This window comes from Liolophura sinensis, chromosome 1 (genome assembly GCF_032854445.1).
Source record: "Liolophura sinensis isolate JHLJ2023 chromosome 1, CUHK_Ljap_v2, whole genome shotgun sequence".
Classification (NCBI taxonomy): domain Eukaryota; kingdom Metazoa; phylum Mollusca; class Polyplacophora; order Chitonida; family Chitonidae; genus Liolophura; species Liolophura sinensis.
This window is the reverse complement of record NC_088295.1, coordinates 91,009,805-91,021,922: the sequence shown is the minus strand read 5'-3', so window position 1 is coordinate 91,021,922 and position 12,118 is coordinate 91,009,805.

The following is a 12,118-nucleotide window of genomic DNA, read 5'->3' as shown; positions in this document are numbered from 1 at the left end:
TTGCTGGCAATGTCGAAATTGTGGTATGTTGCCTCAGTCTTTGACTTGCCGACGGATAAGGAGCACACATTAGTTGGGATGTGTCGGGATTTTTTGTGGAAGAGTAAAAAGCCTCTGGTCTCTTCCAAAGTTTGTACCCTCCCCAAGGCAAGTGGAGGTCTAGGCCTCGTAGATATCCCCAAGAAGGTTCAGTCCTTAAAGCTGGCTTTTTTGGAGCGGCTTATGTTGAGTTCGTCCCGGTGGGCTCAGGTAGGCCGGAGGCTTGTGGCGTCGAAAAGTGAACCCCACGCGGTGGTTGATTTTTTCCGGCTGCTTAAAGCTCCAACGCGTTTCAGTTCTCTTCCTCGGTGGTACTTCGACCATCTGAAAACCTTCTTTAAGCTGAAACGGACTGAGGCTGATCCGGTTTCGTGGCAGGAAGCTCTGGATCAGCCTTTGTATGGAAATCCCCTAATTTTAGGAGAGGGTGGAAGACCCTTGATTCCTGGTAAGACGGCCACGCCCAGTTTCCGGCGATTGTCGGATATTGTGGATGGAGGCACCAGAGTGTGGCTGGTCTTGGAGTCGGTCAATTGGCGTCACCTAGCAGCTGTGCAAAGGGCAATACCGAAGGCATGGTTCAGTCTGCCGGATACTGTCACGAATCCCAGCCGGACGAGGTATCAGGTTAACCAACAGGACCTTTCTCAGCTTTCCTCCAGGAGATGGTATCAGATCCTTCTGGTGGACAACGACGTAACCCCTGCAGGAGTCCAGAAGTGGCAACAGTTGGTTTGGGTGCCATCGTCCTGGAGGAACTTGTTTTTATCGCTCTGGAAGTCTGGGGTAGACAACCGAGCTAAGGAAGCTGTTTGGCTGCTGTGGCACAGACAATGGTGGGTCGGGCATAAGTTAGTCCGAGCAGGACTGTCTGCATCTGCCGACTGTCCTTTGTGCTCGTCTCAAGACGAGACCGTAGAACACCTTGTGTGGCATTGCCCGGTTGCGTCCAGCATGTGGCAGATGTTGGAACGGACAATTGGGCGCGTCCTTGGACGAGGGTTCTCGTTCAGCCTGGAAGATGTGTTGTGGGGCGACTTGAGACAAGTGCCTTCTTCATTGAAACCGGTCGTCAGAGATCAGGTGTTTCTTTGTATCTGGTCGATTTGGAGGCATCGGTGCTACGTGGTAGCACACAATCACGTGATCGACCATCTTAAGGTGGTGCCCAGCCTTTTCCACAGAGACCTGCAGTACCACTTGCTGACTGTTTTTGAACGGCATCGCAGGCTGGGAAAGTTGGCGACATTCAATACGACCTGGTGTCGCAATTCTATTCTTTGCGTTCTGCGGAACGGCAGGCCCGTTGTCCAATTTTAATCTGGCAATTGTTGATGACCTGGTGTCGTGACTTCACGTTTTCAGCAGTTCCGCCTATTCTGAGGCGGAAGTTTTACTGTAAATTTTAATGGATATTTGTTTCTTGTGTCTTTCCTGGCTCTATCTGTCTGCCGGTTGTGAAGTTTTAGTCATATAATGATGGGCTGGTCCTGTCGGTAAGGATGTAGGTATGTTTTACATACCGCGGACAGACTTGGTTCTGTTTTCCCACAGCCTAGATTGCTGTGGCGTACAAAAAAAAAAAAAAAAAAAAAGATAGATAGATAGAGCTTTGGAGGTCGGACGTGTTGTCAGATCGCTCCATCTGTCAGGCTTCATTTCTCTGGATTTCCAGTGATTTCTTGTGTGTTTGTGATGCTCACAGATTTCTCTTGTCACGAGCCATCCATTGATATAGTTTGTAGTCAGAAATTCTGTATTTTGACTGGTTTTTTGACGTTTTGGTGTTTGGCCAGCGTGGCCGGTGGGCCAGCCTGCGCGGCTTGGCTCAGGCACCAGTTGTCGTGGCCTGTGTTGGAGGCCTATACGGCTTACAGCATAGGACAGTGAACAAGGTCAGCTTGCCCGGTAGAGCTCCATTCATCCCGGGCTAGCAGGGCACACAAAGGCTTTTGTAACTAACTTGCAGCAAATTCGTGCACTCTTGCACGAAGTTTATTGGCCACTGTCACTAGACAGTTGATCGGTGAAGGGGTTGAGCACGTAGTGCAGTACCTGACTAACCGTCCACACAGTTGGACGTGTCAGTCGGGTAGCGCCTTTGGGCGAGGGTTTTTTTTTTTTTTTTTTTTTTTTTTTTTTTTTTTTTTTTACCACCAGAATGGCTTTCCGCATTAAAAGGCCTCTTAGCCTTAAATTGCGGATTAAAGGCAATATAAAAGCCATTGAAGTTTACCATGGGTTGCAGGAACGTATCGGCAGCGGACCCAAAGTGTTGAGGGGTTTGGTCCACGTTACTGGGGATCTGTGGAATGTCACTGTTGCCAATGAGGAGGTCAAGCAAAAACTGCTTAATGAAGATCTGGTGCTTAATGGGGTAAACTGTCCGGTTTATGAAGTTGAGCAATCCAGAACTTTGGTTAAGGTGAAGAGCCCCTATGAGATTCCGGATGAACGGATAGGGGCTGCTCTCAAACAGTTTGGAACGGTGCATTCTGTCGAACGAGAATGCTACCTGTTCGACAGAACCTTGCAAAATGGGGTTAGGAGAATATGGATGAGCAACATTTCGTCCACCATTCCTGAAGCCATATGGGTGGGAGCATCTTTTCGGTTACCAGTCTGGTACAGAGGGCAGGTGCGAGCTTGTCACCTGTGCCAGGCGACAGACCACCTCAAAAATGACTGCCCGCTGAGAAACAAATGTTTGATTTGCAAGCAAGAAGTTCATTTTCAAAAGAATTGTCCTCAAGATCTGGACACTGAGAGTAGTGACAATGGGACAAGTAGTGGAGATGAAGATGACATCGCAGTTGCGATGGATGATAGTGGTAATAAGGACGACAAGGATATGAATAATGATGATCATGACAATGAGCAGGGAGATAATGACAGAAAGGTTGACAGTGATGATGACATGGATGATAGTAATGAGGCTGAGGATGATTGTGAAATGGTGAATGGGGATACGAATGGTGGACAGGAGAGTAGCAATGATGTAGTGGGTAATGATGATAAAAATGAGGTGAATGAGGCAGAGGACGGGAGTGATAAAGATGCTATGGATAATGGTAAGGACGGGCTGGAGGGTGGTAGCAATGAAGAGGGTAAAGAGGAGGAAAATGATGTGGACAAAAATGCAGATGATGGTATTTCATCAGTTTCTAGCCAGGTCAAACAGGAGGAAGTATCGTTGCATTTCACTGAACCGTTGGTTCCGTACAGCTCGACCGGTCAGTCTCCCGAGCAAGACTCTTCACAAGACTTGTGGAGTCAGTCATTTACCTTTTCCCAGCCAGTTGCAAAACAAGATATTAATGAGTCCTTATGGAGCACCGCTTCAGAGGCCATTTTTGTAGACACCTCAAAAGACCAAGTTAGCGGCATTGAAGCCTCTGGATCGGTTATCCCCATGGAGGACACGACGTCGGAAATGGAGGATTCCGTTCCGGGAAAAGACCTAGACGAGTCAATGCCGGCATACGCTAACGATCAAGGCGAGGTTTTAGTCCCTGTCTCCACTTCTTTAGGAGTCCATTATCGGACCATGCGCCGCGACTCAAAAATTGAGAAAGTCAGGAAACAGAGGAAAGTCATTTACCTGTCCCAGGAGGACTTTGCTGCACGCAAGGCTGCCCTGTACAAGAAGTCGAGAAAAACAAAACTTAAATAGATCCATAATGGCTCTAAATGTTGTCACACTAAATTGTCAGGGTTTGCTTTCGGACTGGAAGCAATTTTCCCTTGGCCATACCTTCAGGTCATTAAAAGCAGATGTTGCTTTTCTACAAGAGACGCATTTTACTGACGTCAATGACGTAACCCGGTTTGAAACAGCTGTGAAAGGGAAAGTCTTTTCCTCTTCCGGCTCGAATCATAGAGCGGGCACGGCTATTGTGTTTCTTGCTTTTTTCTTCGCCTCGGGGACCATAGTGTCATCTGTCACTGATCCCGGTGGTCGTTGGGTCAAGGTTGAGGCGGAGTATTCAGGCTTTGATTTTACGTTTGTCGCCGTACATGCACCAACATATGTTCCTGACCGTCGTCGGTTTTTCCAAGGTCTAGAAAGAGTTCTGGGTGATTCAAACACCAACGTCTTCCTGGCCGGAGATTTCAATTGCGTCTTAAATCCTCTAATAGATAGGCGAAGCACAGCCGCGGTAGCTTCTGATTCGTCTACTGCTCCTTTGGCAACTTTGATTAAAACATATTCTCTGTCGGATACTTTTAGGTTCCTTCATCCTGATGCCCATGAATACACTTGGACCTCGCCAACTGGTACGCACTCTTCGCGTCTGGATAGAGTGTATTGTAGCAAGGATCTCCTTGGACATCTGGTTCATGCAGGTCATGAACCCACTGCCATGTCTGATCATACTATGGTCACAGCCAAATTTGATTCAGGGGATTGGGTAGAGAAAGGTCCAGGTTTCTGGAAGCTCAACGTCAGCCTTTTAAATGACGAAGAGTTTCACAAGAACATGCGAGATTATTTTGCCGCTTGGATGTCAGAGAGGGATTCCTTTAGGTCTGCTGCTGAATTCTGGGAGGAGGGCAAATCTGGGCTTCAGCTGGTGGCACTGTCGTACAGTAAGGCTAGGGCACGTCGCCGTAAACGGGCTCAACGTAAACTCCTAAAGGATTACAACAAGGTCTCTAAAAGAGTTAGGGATGGGGAGACCCATCTAGTTGACCTGTTGGAAGGTCTAAAACGTAAAGTGCGGACTGGTGAGCAACAGGCTTATAAAGCAGCCGCCGTTCGTGCCAGAGTCAAGTGGCAGGTGGAAGGCGAGAACCCCACTCGCTATTTCTGTTCTTTGGAGAAGTCGCGTGCTACTGAAAAACTTATCCGCGAAGTAGCAACTCCTGATGGCCGTTCTGTCCGGTCCACCAAGGATTTATTGCAGGCCACATGCGATTTCTACCAGAGCCTCTTCACCTCAGAGGGAGTTGAGAGAAATTGCATGGAGGAGTTGATCTCCCAGATCTCCCAGATCTTGCCTCCTCAGGAGGCCGCGATCTGTGAACAGCCGTTCACTTTGGATGAGCTGCATTCTGCAGCAAAATCCATGACGCTGAACAAGTCCCCCGGTATCGATGGTCTTCCTGTCGAACTGTATTTGGCTTTCTGGGATGTGCTAGGCCCTATCCTGCTGGACGTTGCCAACGAGGCTTTTGAGCAGGGTGAGTTAACCAATTCAATGCAGCAGGCTCTTGTCAGGCTCGTTCACAAGCAGGGGCCAAAAGAGGACCTGCGGAATTGGAGGCCGATTTCACTCTTGTGTGCCGATTATAAGATCATCACGAAGGCGCTAACCCGCAGACTTGGATCCGTGATGGGCCTTGTTGTTCACAGTGATCAGACCTGTTCTGTGCCAGGGAGGTCAATCCTCACCAATAGCTTCCTTGTTCGGGACCTTATAGAGCTCGTCGAAGACGAGGATATCGAGGCGGCAATCATAAGCCTTGATAACGAGAAGGCTTTTGATCGTTTGGAATGGGCTTTTATGCACAAAGTGTTGGAGCGGATGGGGTTCGGGCCTGTTTTTTGTAAATGGATTCGGCTTCTTTACAAGTCTCCTGTAAGTCGTGTAATGGTGAATGGTTTTATAGGTGACCCTGTTCTCCTCGAGCGTGGAGTTCGCCAGGGCTGTCCTCTGTCTCCCCTGCTTTACGTTCTGGCCGCAGAGGTTCTTGGGGTGGTTGTGAGGTCTTCTGACATGAAGGGAGTGAGAGTCCCTGATGTCGAAGAACCGATCAAAATCTCCCAGTATGCCGACGACGCATCTCTCTTCGTTGGAGATGATGAAGACTTCCACATTGCTGAGGCGATCTTGAACAAGTACCAGAAAGCATCTGGCTGCAAAGTCAACAGATCCAAGTCAAAAGGGTTATTCTTGGGTGCTTGGAGGGGTCGTGCTGATACTCCTTTGGGTATTGAATGGTCACAAGATCACGTCAAACTCTTGGGGGTAAAACAAGGTGCAAAAAACGCGGCTTCTGTTAACTGGAATGACCGCATCCAGAAGGTCGGCAGCACCCTCAAGGGGTGGAGCAAGAGAGGACTAAGCATTGTTGGGCGAGTCCTTGTGTTAAACTTGCTGGCAATGTCGAAATTGTGGTATGTTGCCTCAGTTTTTGACTTGCCGGCGGATAAGGAGAACACATTAGTTGGGATGTGTCGGGATTTTTTGTGGAAGAGTAAAAAGCCTCTGGTCTCTTCCAAAGTTTGTACCCTCCCCAAGGCAAGTGGAGGTCTAGGCCTCGTAGATATCCCCAAGAAGGTTCAGTCCTTAAAGCTGGCTTTTTTGGAGCGGCTTATGTTGAGTTCGTCTCGGTGGGCTCAGGTAGGCCGGAGGCTTGTGGCGTCGAAAAGTGAACCCCACGCTGTGGTTGATTTTTTCCGGCTGCTTAAAGCTCCAACGCGTTTCAGTTCTCTCCCTCGGTGGTACTTCGACCATCTGAAAACCTTCTTTAAGCTGAAACGGACTGAGGCTGATCCGGTTTCGTGGCAGGAAGCTCTGGATCAGCCTTTGTATGGAAATCCTCTAATTTTAGGAGAGGGTGGAAGACCTTTGATGCCTGGTAAGACGGCCACGCCCAGTTTCCGGCGATTGTCGGATATTGTGGATGGAGGCACCAGAGTGTGGCTGGTCTTGGAGTCCGTCAATTGGCGTCACCTAGCAGCTGTGCGAAGGGCAATACCGAAGGCATGGTTCAATCTGCCGGATACTGTCACGAATCCCAGCCGGACGAGGTATCAGGTTAACCAACAGGACCTTTCTCAGCTTTCCTCCAGGAGATGGTATCAGATCCTTCTGGTGGACAACAGCGTAACCCCCGCCGGAGTACAAAAGTGGCAACAGTTGGGTTGGGTGCCATCGTCCTGGAGGAACTTGTTTTTATCGCTCTGGAAGTCTGGGGTGGACAACCGAGCTAAGGAAGCTGTTTGGCTGCTGTGGCACAGACAGTGGTGGGTCGGGCATAAGTTAATCCGAGCAGGACTGTCTGCATCTGCCGACTGTCCTTTGTGCTCGTCTCAAGACGAGACCGTAGAACACCTTGTGTGGCATTGCCCGGTTGCGTCCAGCATGTGGCAGATGTTGGAACGGACAAATGGGCGCCTGCTTGGACGAGGGTTCTCGTTCAGCCTAGAAGATGTTTTGTGGGGGGACTTGAGACAAGTGCCGCCTTCATTGAAACCGGTCGTCAGAGATCAGGTGTTTCTTTGTATCTGGTCAATTTGGAGGCACCGGTGCTACGTGGTAGCACACAATCACGTGATCGACCATCTTAAGGTGGTGCCCAGCCTTTTCCACAGAGACCTGCAGTACCACTTACTGACTGTTTTTGAACGGCATCGCAGGCTCGGAAAGTTGGCGACATTTAAGACCACCTGGTGTCGCAATTCTATTCTTTGCGTTCTGCGGAACGGCAGGCCCGTTGTCCAATTTTAATCTGGCAATTGTTTGTGACCTGGTGTCATAACTTCACGTTTTCAGCAGTTCCGCCTATTCTGAGGCGAAAGTTTTACTGTTAATTTTAATGGATATTTGTTTCTTGTGTCTGTCCTGGCTCTATCTGTCTGCCGGTTGTGACGTTTTAGTCATATAATGATGGGCTGGTCCTGTCAGTAAGGATGTAGGTATGTTTTACATACTGCGGACAGCTTTGGTTCTGTTTTCCCACAGCCTAGATTGCTGTGGCGTACAAAAAAAAAAAAAAAAAAAAAAAAAAAAAGATAGATACATAGAGTTTTGGAGGTCAGACGTGTTGTCAGATTGCTCCATCTGTCAGGTTTCATTTCTCTGGATTTCCTGTGATTTCTTGTGTGTTTCTGATACTCAAGGATTTCTCTTGTCACGAGCTGTCGATTGATATATTTTGTAGTCAGAAATTTCATATTTTTGACCAGTTTTTTGACGTTTTGGTGTTTGGCCAGCGTGGCCGGTGGGCCAGCCCGCGCGGCTTGGCTCGGGCACCGGTTGTTGTGGCCTGTGTTGGAGGCCTATACAGGTTACAGCATAGGACAGTGAACAAGGTCAGCTTGCCCGGTCGAGCTCCATTCATCCCGGGCTAGCAGGGCACACAAAGGCTTGTGTCACTAACAGGCAGCAAATTCGTGCACTCTTGCACGTAGTTCATTCGCCACTGTCACTTGACAGTTGATCAGTCAAGGGGTTGAGAACGCAGTGCAGTACCTGACTGGCCGTCCACACAGTTGGACGTGTCAGCCGAGTAGCTCCTTTGAGCGAGGTGTTTTTTTTTTTTTTTTACCACCAGAATGGCTTTCCGCATTAAAAGGCCTCTTAGCCTTAAATTGAGAATTAAAGGCAATGTTGACGTTTATCCTGGAGTAGTATAGGTAAGGAGGGTTCTGGCGCACGCCCCCCCCCCCTTGTGGCCCTCCCCATAACAAATAGAGGCCCCCACCCCCCTTTCCCCGCTTCTGGGGGTTGTATTAGACATACCCATCGCACCTGGTATGCTTCTACACCAAGCGTGTATACAACATGCTAAAGGGTTACAATAATTGCCGGTGGCTTCTCATCGGCTCCACGGAGCTCTGTGGTAAGAGTTGTCTGGAGGAGTACTGCGGGGGTCACCTATACCGTCTGCGGCAGGGTCCTGGCACCCAGCCATGTATTCACTGTGGTCGGGGCGTTAAAAATCGATTTCGGCTTTGCATGGCCTGCGGACATAATAGGGTCCAGACGCGTGAAAGGAAGCGGGGGCACAAGGCTTTCTGGGACGAGTTCAAACGGCTGGCGGCTATAGAAATTTACAATTAGAGAGTCGTGTGCATAGTTACACCGACTCGTACAATGAGGCACCATCAAAAAGCGCGAGCACTACGGGGGGAGTTTTTGACGCTCCTAGGTGTGCGGCCTAAGTACCCACGGTCCCGCAATGCCTTGGAAGAATTGCAGGGGATCCTCGACAGGCATAAAACGGCTGTGGCTGAGTTGAGCTCCCGAAGTAACGAGGAGTTGAAGCAAGACGTCAAGAACCCGCTCAGTAATGAGGAGTTGAAGCAAGACGTCAAGAAGCTCCTCAGTAACGAGGAGTTGGATGAATTGCTAGGCGGAATACTGGGTGAAAAGAAACTAGAATTCACTAACACCGGCCGGGCTATAAGGAATCTCCTCCGGGCCTGGCAGATGGACGTACCCGAAGGCGTTTGGATGGACCCAATAGCCTTCTTAGAAGAAATTCGAGCTATTATTCGCCAGAAGCTAGAAGAAGAGATCCTGGCACTCAACGGGGTTAAGTTCCAACTAGGCCTCAGGGTTCAGTTGCGAAAGGACAACGCTGATGGCAGTGAAGAGTATACCAGCCCAGTACTCCACAGCAAACAGGAGGCCCTCTTAGAGGCTGGTGACATTGACGGGGCTCTAGATAAGGCCTTCCCCACCATCCAGGAGGTGCTGGGGAAAATGGACACAGAGAGGGTCAGGGTGGGTTGTCAATAGCGTGCAAACACTCTGGCTTGACATTGCAAGGTATCAGCCACTGAGAGGCGGGTCCTACATCCCCCTACCTGCAGCTGTGAGTAACAAGAAAGCAGTCATCAATGTGAAGAACAAAGACGACGACTGCCTCCGATGGGCACTCCGATCTGCCTTATTTCCAGCCGCCCGGGACCCTCAGAGACCAACAAAATATCCCACGAATGATGGTCTTGACTTCGGAGGGATCGACGCCCCCACGCCCATCTCTCAGATCCCTAAAGTGGAGGAAAAGAACGACCTCGCCATCAACGTGTTTGGGTGGGACAAGGGCGTGATCATGCACCGTCTCAGCAAAAAGCCCGGCGACACGCCCCGAATCAATCTGCTGCTGATTGAGAAGGCAGGCAAATTCCATTATACACGGATAAAAGATCTCGATCGTCTCCTGTTCCAAGAAAGTAAGAAACGAAATCGCAAACACTTCTGCGAGCGCTGTCTACACGGCTACACAAGGGAGGACCTGCTCGAGGCGCATAAACCGGAATGCCGAGGGATTGGCCAGACGGCGGTGAGGGTGGAAATGCCCCAAGAGGGGGGAAAACAAGTTCGCCTTTCAGAACCACCACAAACAGCTACCGGCTCCGTTCATCATATATGCCGACTTCGAGGCTCTGACCAGAAAGGTTGAAGGCCCGCCGCCGTCACGTACAGAGAGCAGCACTCAAAAGACTCAGCACCACGAGCCCTGCAGTTACTGCTGTGTTGTGGTGCGTTGCGACGGCCGCACAAAACGCCCCGTGGAATACAGAGGCCCTAACGCGACGGAACACTTCCTCAGAGCTCTCCAACAGGAGGAGCGGGAAATCAAAAATGTTCTAGCCAACCCTATAGTCATGAATACGACTCCCCAAGACTGGCAGGCCCACAAAAACGCCGCAACCTGCCACGTGTGTGAGAAGCCTCTAGGCGCCGATTCTGTGCGCGATCACTGCCATATCACCGGCAAGTACAGAGGCGCGGCCCATAACGCATGCAACCTAAAGTTGCGGCTGGGTCCCAAGACAGCCATACCAGTAGTCTTCCACAATCTACGGGACTACGATGGGTACCTCCTAATGCAAGCCATAAGCAAGGCGGAGGGCCGCATCTCCTGCATCCCCAACAAGACGGAAAAGTACATCTCCTTCTCGCTGGGGCAGCTCCGCTTCATCGACAGCGTTCAATTCTTACCGACTTCCCTTGACAATCTGGTAGAGGCCAACAAACCTGAGGCTTTCCACATCACAGCCCGGTATGAGCCTGCCGAAGAAAAACGAAAGCTACTGATGCGTAAGGGTGTCTACCCCTATGAGTATATGGACTCCTGGGAGCGCTTCGACGAGTCAAGCATTCCACCCAAAGAGGCTTTCTACAGTAAGCTCAAAGTCGGAGGCATTAGCGATGAGGACTACATCCAAGGTCAACAGGTATGGAAGGTAGTTAACTGCACCAATCTGGGAGACTACACAGACCTTTACTGCCGCACAGACGTGCTCCTGTTGGCCGATGTGTTTGAGGCCTTCCGAAAGACTTGTTTACGGCAGTATGGATTGGTCCCTGCACACTACTTTACGAACCCAGGTCTCTCCTGGGATGCGCTGTTCAAGAAGACCGGGGTAGAGCTGGAGCTGTTAACCGACTACGACCAACATCTCTTCATTCAGAAGGGGTTGCGAGGAGGTATCTCCATGGTAAGTAAGCGATACGCCAAAGCCAATGATCCGCAGGTGGAGTGATACAACCCCGAAAGTCCAAACAGCTACATCCAATACCAAGACGCCAATAATCTATATGGCTGGGCTATGAGTCAGTTAATTCCAACGGACGGCTTCCAGTGGGTAGATGACGCACGACAGTCCTTCCGGTTACATCCTCGAGGTCGACCTAGAGTATCCGGCCGGCCTACATAACGCACATAACGGCTACCCATTAGCCCCGGAGCGTCTGGTGGTCCAGAAGGAGTGGATGTCAGACTATCAGCACGGCCTTCTGGGTAGGTCTACCGAGGTCGAAAAGCTGGTCCCCAACCTCCGCAATAAGGAACGGTATGTCCTGCACTACCGGAACCTACAGCTGTATCTATCTCTGGGAATGCGCCTGACCAAGGTTCACCGGGCCCTGAGATTCGCCCAGAGCCCTTGGATGGAACCCTATATCAGGATGAACACCGAGCTCCGAAAAACGGCTGCGAGTAAATTCGAGAAGGACCTGTACAAGCTAATGAACAACTCGGTCTTCGGAAAAACCATGGAGAACCTTCGGAAGCGTGTGGACGTCAAGCTGGTACGCTCTGGAGAAGACGATAAGATCCGGCGCTTGATAGCCATCGAACATATTTGATGATGACCTCGCAGCGATTCAGATGCACAAGATCCGTCTAGTCCTAAACCGACCTATCTACGTGGGCATGAGCATTCTAGATCTCTCAAAGCACCTGATGTACGACTTCTACTACAACCACATGAAGGCCCAGTACGGAGAGCGATGCCAGCTCCTCTACATTGACACGGATAGTCTGCTACTCGAGATTCAGACTGAGGATGTTTATAGGGATATAGCTGAGAATGCAAACCTGTACGACACCTCAG